A 19,532-nucleotide genomic window follows, 5' to 3' on the forward strand; every position below is an offset into this window, starting at 1 on the left:
ACAACTGAACTACTCATGATCAATTAATAACTGCATTGATACAGAGGAAAGACCTCCTGCTTAACAGAAGCATTTACATTAACCCAGATACGCTTTTAGCAGGAAACAACAGAGGGGACTAGAAAGACATTTGAGAGTGATATTTAAGCCATTCATAAAGTATTCTGCACGGAGCCCTGTGGAGGCTGCCGACAAGCAAAGGTAACAGAGCTGTCCTCCATGAAGGTGCAGCAGGTAAATAAATAAGAAAAACCCAGAGAAGTCCTTGGTGGTCCAGTGGTCAGGACTCCACACTTTCACTGCTGAGGGCCTGGATTCAAACCCTGGTCAGGCAACTAAGATCCCACAAGCCAGGTGCCTCAGCTAAATAAATAAATAAGAAAAAAGCCAGTGCCTGACCTAGAGCACAGGACAGAGACAGAGAAGGACAGAGAGGGAGGCAAAGAGAGAGACTGACTTCACAGCTCTGCCTCCGAACTTGATAGCGATCAACATGGTAACAACTGGGAGGACTTCTGGCAGAAGCGGTGGCATCTCCAGGAGCTGGGAAACACTAAATTGAGACTAGTATGACTGTGGCAGCTGCGAGCCCCACACAATTAGAATGTTGGCAAGTCGAACACAAAACAGAGCCAGGAATAATACCAAGTGGCAGCGGGGCTTCCAAATCTGACCGTTCCTCCACATGCTTTAAACATGTGTTTAGTCCAGCAGGGGTCACGGTGACAGCTGAAAAGCCCTTCAGAAACTATCAGAGACAGAGTCTGTGAAAACCTTTTGGCACCTTCATGTGCCAATAAGGGTATTTTCCTCTCGTATGAGCATGAAATGTGCCTGAGAACGCAGCATATAAAACCAGAGGGCGAGAATCGTGACCAAGAGTACAAATACCTCCCTTGGGCCAGGCCACCATTCTGATTCCCATGGTCTCTGGAAACCATCACCTTATCACTGCACTATCCCACTTCACCACAGGCCACCTAGGAATGCCCTCACTGCCACTAGAACATCTCATCTTTCAGGTCTCCAAACAAAACACCACACCATTTGTCTCACATAGAGAATGGACAAGAAGTAATTTTTTATTTCTGAATTATGTGATCAAAAAGACCCTCAATTCTTAAAAACACCATTTGCAGCAACATGGATGGACCTAGAAATAGTTATGCTGAGTGAAGTAAGTCAGACAGAGAAGGAGAAATATCGGATGACATCCCTTATACTCAGAATCTAAAAAAGAAATGATACAAATGATCTTATCTACAAAAGGGACTCACAGACTTAGAGAACAAACTTACGGTTTCCAGGGGGAAGGATAGGGACAAGCGATAGCTGGGGAGTTTGAGATCAACATGTACACACTGCTATATTTTAAATGGATAGCCAACAAAATCCTACTGTATGGCACAGGGAACTCTGCTCAAAGTTATGTGGCAACATGGATGGGAAGGGAGTTTGGGAGAGGATCGATACATGTAAATGTATGGCTGAGTCCCTTTGCTGTCCACCTGAAACTATCACAACATGGTTAATCAGCTATACCCCAGTACAAAAAGTTTTTAAAAATTGGGTAGTAATAACAAGCTCAATGTATCGCTGCAAGGATTTTAAACAGTTAAAAGATGCATTCACAACATATTAGCCATTATTATTTATGAATGTTAACCTTTTTGAGTTGGTCTTAAATGGGTGGCATTTTCTGAGGAATCAATCCCTTATACTTACTCGGTTTCACTTGTTATTACCATAGTCTAAACTGGATAGATCTTAAAAACTTTAGATCCAACCAATCATTTGGAGGCCAAATGAAACACAGAGCCAAGTCCAATGAGTCAAACTTGCTCCATCCAGACTACAGACAGGCAGTGGGGGGAAGAACATGTAACAGAGACGGCTGATTGGTTAAAGGAAGTGCCACACAAGTCTGAAGAGAAATATCAGTGGGTAAGAAATCCTCACTTCCTGAGAGTTTTCCAAATAAACAATGGAAGCTTTTATTTTCCTTTTAAGGATCTAAGAATGGCTTAGAGAAATGTCACATTTCATCCTATTACAGAATTGGTTACTAAGCAAAACATTTTCTAATGATTGACAATATAACTCTAGAAGTTACCAAGCAAGGTCGCTCCTCAAAAATTTTTGAACATTTACATGCTACAACATTTTTCAGTCTCCTCCCTATCTTATGATTCATGAATGTTTCAATTATCTTGAAGAGAAGTTTGTGTGTTTTTTTAACTCTTGGGTTTAATCTCCCACGGAAAGCATTTTCTCCATCTCTTTTAAGGATAGTGGGGACAGCAGTCACTGGAAATTCTGCCCATAAAAATTCCTAAACATAGCACCTTTCAGATATACACCACTCATTTGTCAAAGCACTTTCACTTATATTACCTCACTATCTTCACAACAACCAAACAGAAAGAAGGGAAGTCTATATTCCCAGTGAATGAAGCAACTGAAACCCAGACAGATGGTTTTTCTGATTTCTGATGCAAGTGTGTCTTCTGGGTCTTACTTGTAGGCTTCATCCATGACCACTCCACACATGGCAGAGCTGTTAATGTTGCCCACGCGTGTTCTCACTCCGCATCTCATCTAGATGACAAAATTGTCTGCCCTAGGGTTCATTAAATTGTAGCCCAATGCCTGAGTTCCCAAACAAGATTGTCAGGGGTTATTTTACCTCAGTCTTTCTATCAGCTCATGGTTATGTTCATGAGCTTCCTCAACCAATTAGATTAGAAACCAAAATAACAATAATAATAGTGGCAACTGCAAGGCAACACTATAATAGAACTTTTATTTACTGTTTACATTATTCTCACAACACTGCTATAAGTTATCAATATTTTTACTTTACAGAAGAGTTAACGCTCTCAGGTAAGCTAAGAACTCCACAGGGCCACAGAGATGATGACGGCAATGATGTTAGATTTGAAAGCCAACTGTGGCTAGCTTCAAAATCCATCCTCTTCATGATGACACACTGTTTTAAATCTCTGAATTCTCAGCATCCAGCATGATGTCTACCACATGGTTGTAAGTCATTGCATGCGTCTAAGTCACTTCAGTCCTGTCCGTCTCTTTACAACCCTTTGGACTGTAGCCCATCAGGCTCCATGTCCATGGGATTCTCCTGGCAAGAAAACTGGAGTGGGTTACCATGACCTCCTCCAAGGGATCTTCCAAACCCAGGGATCAAACCCATGGCTCTTATGTCTCCTGCATTGGCTGGTGGACTCTCTACCACCAGCACCACCTGGGAAGCCCTATAACTCATTAAGAGTTATTAATAATTAAAGCCAAAGCCAAAAAGAAATGCACTTTGTCCTAATCTGATAGGAAATCTCTGTTCCTGTCTGATGCTCTCAAACAGACACTGCTCTCTTCTGCTCCTCTAAATTCAGTGGGCTGGAGGAGCTGGCATCCCATAATCTCCACTGCAGCTTCCCAATAATTGCCCATCACCAGCTCTCAGTGCACTTTTGGAGGTACACTTGAGCATTTGTATACTTTCCTACATCTTTATCACTATCATCTGGTGACAAGTGTGATTCTCAAGTTATTTAAAAACCGAAGCATCCAAGAGAAAATCTTCTACAGCCCACCATCTGCCATCTCATCTTTCATGACCTCCTCAATGTCAAACAACTACTACTGCGATCCACTTCAGCCACTCTGCAGCCTATCATCCCTTAGAACCACCCTCTTCAAGGTTATGATCTTTGTGTTTCCTTTCCTGGGCTATGTTACCCTTATTTCCACTGCCAGTGTCTCCATTACTGAACCTGATCTTTCTCCTTCCACTCTTTTGTCACCAGTCATCATAAACAATCTCCTGTCCTCCACTCCTTCCTTCCCTCTCCTCTCTCTTCCCTCTAATACATATACACTCAGCTTCCATAATCTGCAAAATCTTTCCCACAAGCCTACTTAAATCCAAACTATACCTCTATGCTGCATTTATTATTTGTCCATTTATTTGAAGTTTATAATTTGAGTAAATCCACAGCTTGTAATCAGCCTTTAGGAGTAACAGAGCAAACTATACAAGAAGACTTATGCATAAGAATGCAATTACAGGTATGAGTTCCGCATGTTTCTGTGATAATGCTTCAAGCGCCAGGAATAAAATGATGATATAACAGAAAATACCCTTGCTTTAGCAACTGGTTATCGAAATACAAAGAAATCACATTTAAATTCACTCTATTCTGCCTTCTTAACTATCACGATAAAAATTTGCTTTTGATGTTTCCCAAGGAGCAATCCCGTGTTTTCATCATTTTTGATAAAAGAAGGTAGATCCTCTCCCTTAGATACAACTTATCATAAAAACAAAATATATGCATTTATGCCAATAAAAATTTCTACTGTTATTTTCCTACTAATAATTAGGCAAGAATTCTTTTCAAAAGCAGACAATTGTGATTTTAGTTCATTTTCTAAAGCTTGTACTTCTAAAGATGAGAAAAAAATATTCAAAATTTTTAAATTTTATGGTAAAATATGGCTTTGGTTAACTACATAAGGAAAACAAAGATTTTGATGTGAGATACAAAATTTTTAAATTCTGACTTGACGAATCTACATTTATGTGGATTTATTTATACTTATTTTATTTGCTTATATTATGAGGTAAACACAGAGCTAAGAATGTCATAAATAGGGAAAACTTCATTAGTCAAGTTATGATGAAATACAAGTTCATTTAGGATAACGCCAAACTCAAAGATCTCATTTATATCAGTAAACATTAAACTTTCTTGCCTGGCTTGTCTACCTTCAAATAAATGCCATCCATCCTAGGTGAACATCTGAGAACACAGAATATTTGGATCCATTTCCTCTTCTTTCTGATTTACCTCCAGGGGGCGGTACAGTTCTGATGAAGTTGGATTGCCCTGAATCTGAAATCCCTGCTCTCTCTGTCAGCTTCAGTTACATAAACTAGGTCAAGTTAGTTAACCTGACCCTTGGTCTCTCATATGTAAAATAAATAAAGGAATAGAACCTATTTTATAAGACTGTCACAAGAATGAAATGAGAAAATGCTAAGTATATTACAAGTGCTCTTTCAATACATGCCTGCTATTATTAATTCATATGTTTTCATTGTATTAGCTTTCCCTGTGATATAACTAAACATAATCTGATTAATATGTTTTAAGCACCCAATCCTTGTTAGGTCCTATAGGTGATAAGGCTAAAAACATAACTCCAATCCTTCTCCATAAATTCAGTAGGGGAAAACAGATGTGTTGATTATAAACAAATCAATGCAGTAAAGACAATATACAAAGTACTGCAAGAAAACAAGGTGGATATCTTCACCTCCAACCAGGTAAGTGAGGGAAGGAGGCTTCCTTCTTGTCACTGCTGGGAGATGAACAGATAGATAAATTGAGTTGAAAATGAAAAACTCGCCCTCCTAATCTCATGCTCACCCCACCCCTACACCACACCCCCTCATCAGGCACCAACCCTAGATGTGTGGACAAACACACATGACCTGGACTCAGCCAATGAGGTGCTCTTGACTGGCCCTTTGATTCTTGAGAAAGAGATATCAAGTTGCTCAAGTAGCCAGAAAATATTCTGACCCCCAGAGCAGAGGGCAGTGATCAGTGGTGTGGTGGTAAATACTCAGGGGCATCGTTGTCAATGACAACAAGAATAGTGACCAATTCTGAGTAGTGGAGGGAGCTCAACTATGTTCTCAGCTGTTCATCCTCCTTTGATCCCCAGGCTCTTTCTGAGTTCAATCTCTACCTCTCTAGATAATTTGTAAGAAACCCAATGTCCTTCCAACAAATTATTTCTCTGCCTGTGTTAGAGATTCTCTATTCTTTGAAACCAAGAACCCCAACTGGTACCTTTCGTCACCAAGTAAACTTTCCAGCCTCATTGCAACTGTGGCTCTGGCTTTCCAACTGGCCTCTCATTATCACTTTCTTCTATGTTAACTAAGATACTATTCTGTTGCCCTTTTCAGGATAAACAGAGCTTATCGGGAAACTTTATCTTGGCAAAATGCATATTAAGGAAAGTATTATATGAGTTTTCATTCAGCAAAAGAACCAATTGTTTCTACTTGCCACAGAGAAAAAATCTTCCATGACTCATCTCTTCCAAACAAGATCCTCTTATTCTTTTCATTTTATGATAAACAATGAAGAAGAAAGCAAAAGGGAAGGACAATGTAAGGCAACAAAGACATAAGAAATCATTTAACTGGTTTCCTGTAGGAGTCAACAACACACTCCTATCTTTATTTTGTTCTTAACATTAGGTTGATCAAATTGGCAGGGGTTTTTTAATCAAATATCAGCAATTATTGAAGTAGAAGCTTCAATCACAGGAACATCTTAGCCTGTGGACCACTGTCATTGTCCAAGGATAAAAGGTGAAAAAGACTGTGTTGAAAATGCCCACCCACCAGAAGCCCCTTGAGGATGACCAGATCAGTAACTACACTTTGAGAATCACTTCTGTGAACACTGCAAAAAGAAATATCTTGGTAACCTGAGCTACTGAAAAAAAAAAAAAAAAGATTAGCTTTGATTCACCATTTGGAGTGGAAGGTATACAGGCAACCAAACCTAAGGAGAATATTTAATAAGACCTTTTCACTTTCATATCCTCAAATTTCTTCTCCCCTGCCCCCAACACCCCACCCCTTATCACTTCCCAGCTGTCTCCAGATTTTAGCTATAAGATCAGAGTTAAGCCTTCAGGAATGTGTCTCTCTATAGGCAGAAACCTGATTCCATCTGAAAAAAACTCTTGGTAGACCTTGGGAAAACTGCAGTTGCTATCCCATGTACAGAGAGAGCTTTTGCAGTCATTGGACTTTAAATGTCTGTTTGTTGGACTGCCAAAAGGTTACAGCTCCCTGGAGAACTGAGCCAGTTCCTCTAAACCCCTCCCACTGACTCATATGTTTGTCTGGCTGCAGCTGCTAAAAAAGATGAGAATTTAAAAGCTGCTACACAAGTGCAAAAGCAATAACCAGAACAGTGGCAATATCCTCAGGTCTCAAAAAGAAAATATTTACTGAGAAAGGCAAAAGGTGAAGGAAGGGACATTAGCAAGAAAACAGTGGAATATAGAACAGATAAAGATGAGAACAGGAAGGAAATCACGGGTTCCCAGGGCTGGAATTTATTCTGCTCCGTGACCTTGCTAAAGGCAGTCTCATGGATTTATTTTCTTTCCCCCATGATTACATTTTCTTTGACCCAGATTTACATGGAAGTTGATATTGATAACTTGTCCACTATCACAACATTGCAATCATTTTCTTCAGCAATGCTCAGAGAACTTTAAAAGTTGTTTATTATTATTATTTCTACCCTAGCAATACTGCAGTGAGATAGGACAGAAGGTCATTTCCTACATAAAGTGAAGATTCCTTAACTCTCAAGTCATTGTAACAAATCCATGTTTCATTCAGTAGAGCCCAAGAAGATATTGGTAAACCAGCACCACTGTCTTCTAGGACTCTGACTCCATTCTGCAGTCTCTGCTCTCCCCACCCCCTTCCATATTCACCTCCTTTCATTCTCAAGTTTTCCCATCTCTCTCATCAAACAGGAAAATGATCTAACAAGCATTGATCTAAAGTGTGGAGGAAAGAAAGTCCTGCCATTCTCAGCAATTCTTCCACCTTCAAAAGGAGACAAAAGGAAAGGATGATGTTCATCACAGAGAAATTGCTAATAATGGAAATTTTTAGTCCTAAGTGTGAGAGTTAATTGGAGATAGGAAGACTTTCCTGAAAGCCCTTAAATCACACTGTTGAGACATAGTAAAGATACAGTCCTTTTTAAAAAATCTAAACCTTTTTCCCGATACCTATTATGTCACAAATCCTGCACAACACATTTGATCCAATAGTAGTAACACTGCAAATAAACCCCATGCCCATAGATTAGAAATGTCATCTTTACTGTGTTTGGTACAGAAATCTCTGCCTTACCAGAATGTGTCTCCTCCACAGCCTTTCTTCATCTGTTATCAAAAGTGGGGTTTTTCTTTCTCAAGGCAGAATCAGCCTAAGAGAGTACTTGAGAATTTCACTAACTGTATCTCACTTTCTAGTGGTGGTTGTATTCCTGTCACCACCTAACCTAAAGTTGTGCATGAATGTCTCTGCTAATAGGTACTTAATCCATGAACAAATTCTTTGATTTTATTTTAGATCTTGCTAAGGAGCGTCCTGCTGAGGTGTCAAATCTCCATGGATTCATTTTCATCAGTATTTCAGTATATTTCCACAAAGATCTGAAGCTATTTATAAATTGCTTCACTTCCTGGAAAGTTTTTGCTACTCCAAAGAAACTTTTAAAGTTTAAGAACATCACTTTGGAACTGACCACTCTGGCACTGATCCTATTTTTTTTTTTTTTTTTCCTACTTTGGGGGAAAACATTTCAAAAAGTCATATTTAAATAATCCTAACTGAATTGTTTATTTTGTGAAACTGTGCCTCCCCAGCAAAACTGTTAACTCATAGAGGGCAAAAAATGTGCCTACCACTTTGTTTCCTAGTTAGTGAGTCAACTTGCTGTCATAGTCCTCCCAGAGCCTAACACAGCTCCCAGGCACACAGGTGGGTATACAACCGCATTTTGGTAACTGAACTGAAACTAGGTAATTCAATATTTAAGGCTGTGTTTTCAGCAGTCAACTTTTTAAAAATTTTATTTATTTAGTTGGAGGATAATTACAACATTGTGATGGTTTTTTGCCGTGTATCAGTATGAATCGGCCATAGGCATACATGTGCCCCCTCCCTCCTGAACCTCCTTCCCACGTTCATCTCCACCCTATCCCTCCAAGTTGTCACAAAGCAATGGCTTTGGGTCCCCTGCATCATACATCAAACTCTCACTGGCGATCTATTTTACATATGGTAATGTACATATTTCAAAGCTATTCTCTTAAATCATTCCACCCTCTCCTTCTCCCACTGAGTCCAAAAGCCTGTTCTTCTTGTCTGTGTCTCCTTTGCTTTGGCAGCAACTTTTTTGTCGATACAGACAAATGAATATGGGGACAGTTTAAATAGCTTCGGCTATGACATACAGATTGACACTTGTCTCTTAGCTAAGAATTGCATAAATGTAGAGCTGAGGGGAGGAATTATATTATTCAATGTCCTGAACACAGGATAATAACACTGATTTATTGAATAGTTACACATCTCAAGGAGCTGGGCCTCCTTGCCCTTAAAATCATCAGTGAACATGTATAACAGGCCTTTGAGTTTTCAGGGTTTTTTGTTTTTTTTTTTCAGATACATTATGACATCAGGCTATTTTACGTGCACTTATTTTTTCTTTAGGCCATTACTTCCCACAGTAGTTTTTTTTAAATATATGCATACTAAATAAATTTTCCCTGATAGCTCAGATGTTAAAGAATCCGCCTGCAAAGAGGGAGACTTGGGTTCGATCTTTAGGTTGCGAAGATCCCCTGGACAAGGAAATGGCAACCCACTCTGGTATTCTTGCCTGGAGAATTCCATGGACAGAGGAGCCTGGCAGGCTACAGTCCAGGGGTCACAAAGAGTTGGACATGATGGAGCAACTAACAAATAGCAGGTATATATGTATCACTTATTAGTCATCATTTCTGGTATACATTTAAGAATTTTGACTTTAAACATTTCTTTTAAATTTAAAATTATCCTTGTGAGAGTAACCTATGCAGTGGCATTCAATAAAGTATTGACCATAAAAGTGTAGCTCTTTTTACTATTAAAATATAAATAAATAATTAAACTTAATGGATATTGAACAAGTCAAATCACTGTATTACAATAATTTCAACAGTTAAATAAGACTCTGTTGGAGCCTAAGTTGGATCCTAATTTTCAGTAGTAACATTTAGGAAATGCTTTGATTTTCTTGGGCAACATTAATGGAAAATATATATTTGAATATGTATGTATGTATATGTACATATATATGTATTTATATGTATTGGGTTGGTCAAAAATTCTAATGGGTTTTTCCACAAGGTGTTATTGAAAAATCTGAACAAACTTTTTGGCCAACCCAATGTAAACACATCTATTTCTCAGATGCTTTTTCTTGTCCTAATTTAGATCCATTTCCCATTCATTCAAAAACACTAGAAAGCAAAAATTGTTTAGGATAACAAAGCAAACATCTGTTGAGCATTTACTACTTACTAAAAAACTGTGACGCTCCTAACAATCTTGCTCGGTAGCTATTATTATTCATATATAAAAAATGAAGAAACTACATCACAAAGGAGTTTTTATCAGCTCTCATGGACAGTAAACAAAAGAGTAAAAATTGCCTGGCTACAAACCCAGTGCTGTTTGCGTGCACCAGGCCCTTAGAGTAACCAACTGAGAATTACAACCAAGGCAACCGCTTGTAGAAAACTTTGACTCTACAAAGTGTTTGCAGGCCCTTATTTGTGAGGAATTTTCTTAGAAGAATAAAACCCATTTTCCCATAAAGTGGAAGTGAAAGTGAAGTCACTCAGTTGTGTCTGACTCTTTGCAATCCCATGGACTGTAGCCTACCAGGCTCCTCTGTCCATGGGATTTTCCAGGCAAGAGTACTGGAGTGGGTTGCCATTTCCTTCTCTAGGAGATCTTCCCGACCCAGGGACTGAACCCGGGTCTCCCACCTTGTAGGCAGACACTTTACCATCTGAGCCACCAGGGAAGTCCCTTTTTTTTTTCCCATAAACAGTAGCATTATTAATGTATATACAGTACTTTAACCATCTTTTCACATAGTGATATCATAAACCTTGCCAAATATTTTTTCTCAATATACAATCTGTTAAAAACAAGACAACAGGCCAATATGGAGTCACCTATGTTAACCCCCAAGTCATCAAACCAGGACTTAACTACAGCTTTGGCTCTCCCAGAAATGGGGTGTTAAACCAATCAATCAGGAATCACATGATCAGCACTGTTAGGTCATCTGCCTGAAACCCTTGGCATCACCGAAAGCAAAGTATCCTTGTGATGACCAACCTGCTTTATCGCCTAATAAAACTTCCTTGTTTCTGCTCTCCTCTATCTATAAAAGTCTGTCATTTTGTACAGCTCCCTAGAGCTCCCATCTGCTAGATAGGATACTGCCCAATTCATGAATCACTGAATAAAACCAATGGGACCTGTAAAATTTACTCAATTGAATTTCATTAACAAATCAGAGAATATGAAAATTAGAAGGAACCCTGTTAGTAACCCGACTCTGTGTTTCCCCAGGACTATGAGTGAATCTCAGTCTTAAAACTGGGACTAAGGACTTCCTGGGACCTGGGGCTTCCAGTGCTAAAGTTTGTACTCTTCTGTTATTTATACAGAGTCACTGAGTCTCAGCTATATTATAATTTCTCAGGCTTAATCAATTCATTTATTTGTTCATCATTTACGCTCCTTATTAGGATCTGTGTGTCAGGAACCAAATCTCTGTTCCCTTTGTATTTATAGCACTATATTTCCTGATTTGGTCTACACAATTTGATATATATTTGTTGACTGTTACTGATGAGCAAGATTATGTTACTTGGGGGAACTGAGGCCTTTATTCAAGTCATATTGGACCAGAAGAACAATGATATATTAAAGATGGAAAGCTGACAGCTTCATGAGAACATCTTCACCAATTTTTCCTTTACTTCCTATATTTTATGTATGGAGTGTATAAAACTGCATAATGAAAAATAAAAAGCATTTTTAAAAGAAGAATTATCAGTGCCTTGTGTTCCCCTGATTAACCAAAGGGCTGCTGATTCAGGAAGTGAAGATTGTGTCATAGGATAAATTACTATCTCAGCTGTCCTGATTGCCAGGCTTCCTGCCAGTCGAGCAACAAGCACCTTATCATCCCCCTTCACTGCCCCTCGCCCGTTGCCCTCACAAATTATTTGCAAAGACAGAGGAGGGCAACAGGTGAATGGGTTCTGATGCTTCCTTGACTATATCAATAAACATCCCCCAGTTCCTGTTCACATTAAAATCCAAACTGGCAGTGGAACGAGCTTAAAAACTGATGTAGCACTTGAGATATGCGATTTCAAAGAAGGGGATTTTTCTCCAGCTGTGCTGCATCTCCACATCTGCCAAAACGCTCATGGTTTGACTGTGCATTCCGAGTTCCAATCCTCCCTCTTAAAACAATGAGAACCATGAGCCAGAACTCATTAAGAAATTACCCAGTAAACACTCTGACCCCCAAGTTGCTTTCTGACACCAAGCGACTTTCTTTGACCAGTAGAAATAGTACATTATATTCACTATAGACCTTTAAGTGGGAGTCACTGCCAAGAAATTCCAACAGCGATGAAAATACCAGAATTTTGAAGTTGAACCACAACTGCTCCTTGATACCACAGTACATTTTGTTTAAAGAGTTTCAGTTCAGTTCAGTTCAGTTCAGTTCAGTCGCTCAGTCGTGTCTGACTCTTTGCGACCCCATGAATCACAGCACGCCAGGCCTCACTGTCCATCACCAACTCCCGGAGCTCACTCAGACTCACGACCATCGAGTCCGTGATGCCATCCAGCCATCTCATCCTCGGTCGTCCCCTTCTCCTCCTGCCCCCAATCCCTCCCAGCATCAGAGTCTTTTCCAATGAGTCAACTCTTCGCATGAGGTGGCCAAAGTACTGGAGCTTCAGCTTTAGCATCATTCCTTCCAAAGAAATCCCAGGGTTGATCTCCTTCAGAATGGACTGGTTGGATCTCCTTGCAGTCCAAGGGACTCTCAAGAGTCTTCTCCAACACCACAGTTCAAAAGCATCATTCATTACTATTTAATTTTGCAAATATTTCTACATCCACTTAAAAATATCCTTTTTCATTTGGTTCCCCTCCTTGAAACTCAGAGCATTATTGTCCTATAACTTGAAACTATACCCTGGGATTGTTTCATTATAGTGCAGAAGTAGATTTCCAGAGATCCATAGACTGCCACTTGTTATGTAATGGCGCACAACACACAATCCATGCGGCGTGTGTGGCTTCCCCTCTCCTATCCTGCTCTCATTCCCATAGGTTAAAATAAGTAGTGAGCATAGACTGGAAGAGAAAAATGTCCATCAGTAAAGGACAATCTGGACTGAATATCTGATGGGAGCAAGGCTAAATCTCTTGAAGACAGGCTACAAGGAGTTCATACAATTTCTCTACACAGGCCAGAGATATTTTCAGCATCAGTGTGTAGGGTCACTTTCTTCTGCCCTCCTGGCTACTTTCTTTAGAGTTCCTGAGCAGAACAAACCCCCAAACCATGATGCTGGTTAGGACAGTCTTGATGGCTCAGTACCGAAAACAACTTGCACAGCAGCATTCAAACTTTCGGGTAGAAAACACAGAAACAAACTCTGGTACTGTGGTGCTCACATCAGAATAACGTGGAGAGTTTGGTTAGATTACTAAAGCTCAAACCCACCCCGAGGATACTTTGAAATGCCCTCCTCCTCACCCACCTGCACCCCTATTAAGACCATTGCTCACAGCTACTGCCTAACCATGATACCATGAATAGGATGTGGTCAGCATGTCAGTAGTCACCCTGCCATTTGAAATGTGCATAGCTCATAAGTCAGTGAGTCCACTCACAGAACTTTATTCAACTGATACCCAAATGGGCTTAAAGCTCAACATTCAGAAAACTAAGATCATGGCATCTGGTCCTGTCACTTCATGGGATAGATGGGGAAACAGTGGAAACAGTGACATACTTTATTTTTGGGGGCTCCAAAATCACTGCAGATGGTGATTTCATGAAATTAAAAGATACTTACTCCTTGGAAGGAAAGTTATGACCAACCTAGATAGCATATTCAAAGCAGAGATACTACTTTGCCAACAATGGTCCATCTAGTCAAGGCTATGGTTTTTCCAGTGGTCATGTATGGATGTGAGAGTTGGACTGTGAAGAAAGCTGAGCGCCAAAGAACTGATGCTTTTGGACGGTGGTGTTGCAGAAGACTCTTGAGAGTCTTGGACTGCAAGGCGATCCAACCAGTCCATCCTAAAGGAGATCAGTCCTGGGTGTTCACTGGAAGGACTGATGCTAAAGCTGAAGCTCCAATACTTTGGCCACCTGCTGCAAAAAGCTGACTCATTGGAAAAGACTCTGATGCTGGGAGGGATTGAGGGCGGGAGGAGAAGGGGACGACAGAGGATGAGATGGCTGAATAGCATCACCGACTCGATGGACATGAATTTGATTGAACTCTGGGAGTTTGGTGATGGACAAGGAGGCCTGGCATGCTGTGATACATGGAGTCACAAAGAGTTGGACACAACTGAGTGACTGAACTGACTGACCCAAAAAGAAAGTCAAAATATGCAAATCACGTGACATTTACCATTGCTTATAAAAATAAAATTAACTGATTAAATTAAGCATGATATCAAAGCACTAAAATTTTGTTAAAAAGGTAAATCTGTATCTGACATGATAAAGAAAAATAACTCAATTTCTCACTGATTTTGACTGTCTATTAATTGGCTATGAATCATCATTATTACACAGGAACAGGGCAAAGGAATGAGGCTGAGAAATGATATCCTGGGGCTGGGTCCACATAGCACATCCATCAGAATACTTGAAAGTATCTGTTACATCAAAGCTGTAAGACCTGCAGGAGAACTTCCTGACCCACCTGGTGTAGCACACTGGGACGGTCTACATTTGATACAACTATGACAAGATTTTGTTCCCCTCAATGTGGCCAGGCAAGGACCTGCTGCCACCAGCAGAGAGCAGCTTCTTCCGTTCACTCCAGAGTGCTGCACAAATAGCCACTGTTCCATGTGTACACAGAAGTTTGGGAAATTGTGAATTTGGGGAACTGCAGAAGTTACCTGGTACTTGTATCATTGCATGTCTCAAAGACTAATTTCCAAAGAAAAGGAAAGAAAATATTGATTGCAACTAGAGCATCCTATGTAAAAGAATGAAGATTCCTGGGGCTATTTGAACCCTTTCTTCATCTTTTACCTTAAAGTCACTTTGAAATGCGAAGTCAGACACAAAAGATCATATAATATATGATTCCATTTATGTGAAATGTCCAGAAAAGACAAATCTATACAAACAGAAAGTAGACTAGTGGTTGCCTAGGGCTGGGGGTAGGAACAGACTGACTGCAAATGGGCATCAGGAATCTTTGGGGGATGATGAAATGTTCTCAAATTGGACTGTGCTGATGGCTGAGGGCTGAACAGCTCTGCAAATTTACTAAAAATCATTGAATGGTACACTTAAAATGAGTGAATTTCACAATACTTAAACCATATATCAATGAAGCTCTTAAGGAACACTCTAAAGTAATATTAAACAATTTATAATTTTATCCATATTACTTAGATTTCTCAACAGAAATGTACATGTTATAAAAAAGAGGTTGCAACATTGATATCCTTTTTTTCATTAAAAAAAGAAGTTATATTTTAAAGGAGAAAAAAAGTTTTTAATCTTGAATATGCACAGAAAATGACTCAGAGGAAATACAAGGAATGTGGTTTTTAGTGGATGAGATTAAAGTTTCCTTGCAGGGAAATTTTTACTTCAAACTTTATGTATTTTTGTATCATTGTATATTTTTATAGGAAAATATTCCCTTTATTTAAAAATATACAAATTACCCTTAATGTCTATGTCTTTCTTTGAGTCTTAAGCAGATTTGTCACCAAGGTTCTCAGAACATGAGTTATATATAATTAAATACATCAGTTCCAGAATAAAATGGTAAAGTATTTGCTGATTCTGGAAAAAATGTGATTACAGATTTAATGTATACTTTTTTGGCAAAACTGCCCTGTAATAATGTTTACAGAGTGTGCTATGTGTTATATTCATGATATGCAGACAATTTTAGGTCAGAGTTTGGCAAGTTTTTCTAAAAGAGTCAAATAATAAATATGCTAGTCATTGTGGGCCAATCTGTCTTTGTCTCAACTGCTCTGCTGTTACAGGTAAAAGCAGCCAATAGACAATTCATAAATGAATAGACTTGACTGTGTCTATTGATTTCTATATTAGGTGGCAGGTTGGATTATTTTTAATTTTAACAGTTCTTTGAATATGTATTAGAAAATTATAACTAGCTTCAAGTCCATGAATTAATAAGTATTATTGCTTAGAATGAGGCTAAATTCATGCAAGTTTTTTTAAAGGTTGGAAATTTAAAACAAATATTGAATAAATAACAGCACAGAAGATATCTGAGTATGACAAAAATCCATGAAAGATGTTTGCAAATGACAAACATTTGGAAAAACTACATTTGCATACAAACATCAATTTCTTATTAACAATAAATGGTAGAATGAATAAAATCTTTCCAGATGAAGTAACTCTTGTCAAAACACAACCCAATAATTGAAGCAAAGCTCCCTGAAAGAAATATCAAATGTAGACCAAAAATCCTCAAAAGCAGTGATCCTTACCCATTAAAAAAAGAAAAACGCATAGGTAAAAGTAGCTCCCTGTAATACATCCAAATTCAGAGACTTCAAAATGGTGAAAGAAATGAGAGTATACACAACAGTGTTGTTCCCAGGTTTTTTCCAAGCGCCCCAGTGCACATGACCTGTGCTCAGTGATGAACTCAGCAAATCAAACAAACAGACCAAGAATACAGTGCTCTTTGGGAACTAGTGCCCTCCTCGCATACCAATTGTGATGACACAGGAAACTGCAGTGTCAGAACAAAGTATTGTTGCTGCCAGCGACTGTCCCCATTCAATTCGACAGGCTGCAATCCAGGTCAGAAAAAGAACAGAGTTTTAAACCTCTTGACTCTTCCTCCACTTTCCTAAACATAGCCATAATTTTCCAAACTGATAACCATCATTAGGGCTTTTTTTCCACTTAGGAAAATCAGAAGTGTGAAAAGGCGGGGGACGCTATATGGTGGAGGAAGAAAGGAGAGAAGGGTTTTTAACATCTGCATGCTACATTCTCTACACATCCTAGTTTACTGAGTACTTACAACAAATCCACATGATAGATATAATTATTTTCATTTTGGAGAAAAGGAAATGGAAACATTAGTCTAGACGTTATCTCCTTTTTCTCCTCAAAATGACACTTTCATATCAGGAACACTGAACAGTAAATACTGATCTGTAAATATGCCTTATTACTGTAGTTCATGTTTCCCCATTAGCTTTGCTCAGGCCACTGGAATGTTCTTTGTATATCTATATTCAACTGAATTGCACATGGCTTTAAGACTCAGCTTAAGCAAGACTTTCCCTAAGAAACCTTCCTGAACACCCTCCTCCACTCCCAGTTCACACCTGCCTTGGGTTTAATCCCACACGGCACTAGCATTCTACATAGCTCCATGGTATACTCACGAAATCACTGATTTACCTGCAAACCTCTCCCAGTAGCTAAAATCTCTGAAGATACAGAGATTATTTCTATATGACTTCTCAAGTTTTTCTCAGAGCTTTAATACTGTGTCTGGTACAAAGCAAGAACTCCACAATTTGCTGAATAAATAAATGAAGGAAGGAATTGCATTGCCCAATGTCCTACAGTATGTTCATTGTAGAACCAGAATTTGAAAATAATTTATCTTTCCATTATACCACAATGTGAGTACAAAAAAAAAAAATCAATTATTTACTACTTTAGCCTGAGGATATTAAAGAAGAATTCATCAATGACTCAATTGCTCTAAATTACCTTGAGAAACCTTCAGGAAGTACTGTAAACTTCTAAGGGGAAAAAAGCTTATAAGGGGAAAAAAAATTTAATACCTGAAATCCAGTAAAAATTAAAGTTTTGTTATGTACAAAAGCTGAGATTTTCCCAGAATTAAAGTGCCCAAAGTGGGAAATGGCAGTGTGATACTCAAATATCCATCAAAGTCAGATGACTCTATCTTTGTTGTGAGGTCCCTCTAAACTCACACCAGGACAAAGTATTTCTGTCATCCTATTAAAAAAAAAAAGAAACCCTCAATAAGGTCCCGAAGTGGAAGCTGTTTCATATCAAACTGCCTCTCCGAGATGTCCCGAGAGTAGTCCGCAATACCTGAGCACCCAGGAATCTACATATACCCACTATCTGACTAGGAAACAAGCTGAGCTCACACTGAATACCAAGTTGTTATTTCTACTTCTCTTCAGTATTTTTCAGACAGTTCTGTAGTATGGAATGTGGGTGGGGGCTGGAGGCCTTTACCAAAGTGAATCTGCATTCTTTAGGGGCATGAGAACCCAGATTCTGCTGACACTACCACCATGCTGAGCCCTGAGTCTCCAACAAGTTTACGGACTGACACTGGGCAACAAGAAGCTATAGCAAGGTTATAAACCAAGCAGTGATCAGACTGATGTTTAAAGTATTCTAGTTGTATCATCATCATTACTGTTACTGTTATTATAACCTCCACATGACTGCATTCTCATACACACTCCATAAGCTTCAGGAGAAAGTGCAGCTGCAGCTAGTATACACGAAGCCACTTTCAATAGAGGATTGATGCATTAGAAGGTAGAAGCAACATCAATCATGTATGTCATGAAGGGAAAATGATAGACAAGTGTTTCTCTAGACTAATGTATTCTACTGAACTGACAAAATTAACAAGTATTTGTTGCAGGTTTCCTGTGTGCAAAGCATTGTACCAGGTGCTGCTGTATTATCTGTGGGGTGAGATGAAGAGCTTTGATGGCTTCTCAGGCAAGAACTCTGGGGAAATTTTTTTTAGTAACAGCACCATTGTCTAAGTCAGGTCCTATGCTTTTACACTTCAATTTTTTAAAGACACAGTTAGCTGACTCATAAATAAATTAAAGAATCATCTGCTATTTTGTGGGTAATATATTTTTTCCAGTGACCAAAATATTAATGTCTACTCTCTATGGCATTGGTTTTTGAGTTTCACAGTATTTGAGAAATTCAATTATTGATCAGAAGGTTGTGTGTACATCACACATCCAGAAATAAAATAGAACTTGCTAATTTTAAAGAACATTGTATGAAACACTGAACCATGTCTGCTCCCAAATTACCTAAGGATCAAAATATACCCATGCCTTTAAAACTCAAGATCATTCTTCTTTGAATAAAGATGTTAACTCCTTACAATCAAGAGCCTTTGTTAAAAGTAACCATAAATACCACTATACCATGTAATGAAAGTTACAGTACAATTAAATAAATAAAAGTTTTAATTTATATTCCCATTACACTTCCTTAAGGATATACCCTTTTCAACTTTATTGGACTTAGGTATTACTCAACTCTGTAACAGCAACACATTTAGAAACCAACTCTTCAGATGGATACTAGCCACATATGCAGTTAATTCTTTTAATAAGCATTTACTGTGCATATGTGCTGGATATTGTTCTAGATACTAGGAATTCAAGCAAAGATGTTGTGGAAGAGACAAGCAGGTAACAGCTAAATACAGTCAATGGGCTCTATTGAAGTTCCTCAGGAGGGTACCTGATCAGATGCGAGCCATCAGGAAGCCTTCCTAGTCTTGAA

The sequence above is a fragment of the Capricornis sumatraensis genome, chromosome 1 (assembly GCF_032405125.1).
Source record: "Capricornis sumatraensis isolate serow.1 chromosome 1, serow.2, whole genome shotgun sequence".
NCBI classification, from domain to species: domain Eukaryota; kingdom Metazoa; phylum Chordata; class Mammalia; order Artiodactyla; family Bovidae; genus Capricornis; species Capricornis sumatraensis.